The sequence below is a fragment of the Arachis duranensis genome, chromosome 4 (assembly GCF_000817695.3).
Source record: "Arachis duranensis cultivar V14167 chromosome 4, aradu.V14167.gnm2.J7QH, whole genome shotgun sequence".
Taxonomy (NCBI): Eukaryota; Viridiplantae; Streptophyta; class Magnoliopsida; order Fabales; family Fabaceae; genus Arachis; species Arachis duranensis.
The window spans coordinates 76,577,002-76,577,251 of record NC_029775.3 but is presented as its reverse complement, the minus strand read 5'-3'; positions in this window follow the sequence as shown (position 1 = coordinate 76,577,251).

The following is a 250-nucleotide window of genomic DNA, read 5'->3' as shown; positions in this document are numbered from 1 at the left end:
ATTTTCGAAAATTGGCTAACAATTAATGTGATTGGTTCAAAAATTTGAAGTTTGTTACTTTCTTGTTAAGAAAGGTTCAATCTTTAAGTTCTAGAATCCTATCTTGTAGTTTCTTGTTAGTTAAGTAATTTTTAAAATTAAATCTTTTTCAAAATATCTTTTTCAAATATCTCTTTTTATCTTTTATCTTATCTTTTTCAAAAAATTTATCTTTTTCGAAATTTGATTTCAAAATATCTTATCTAACCTC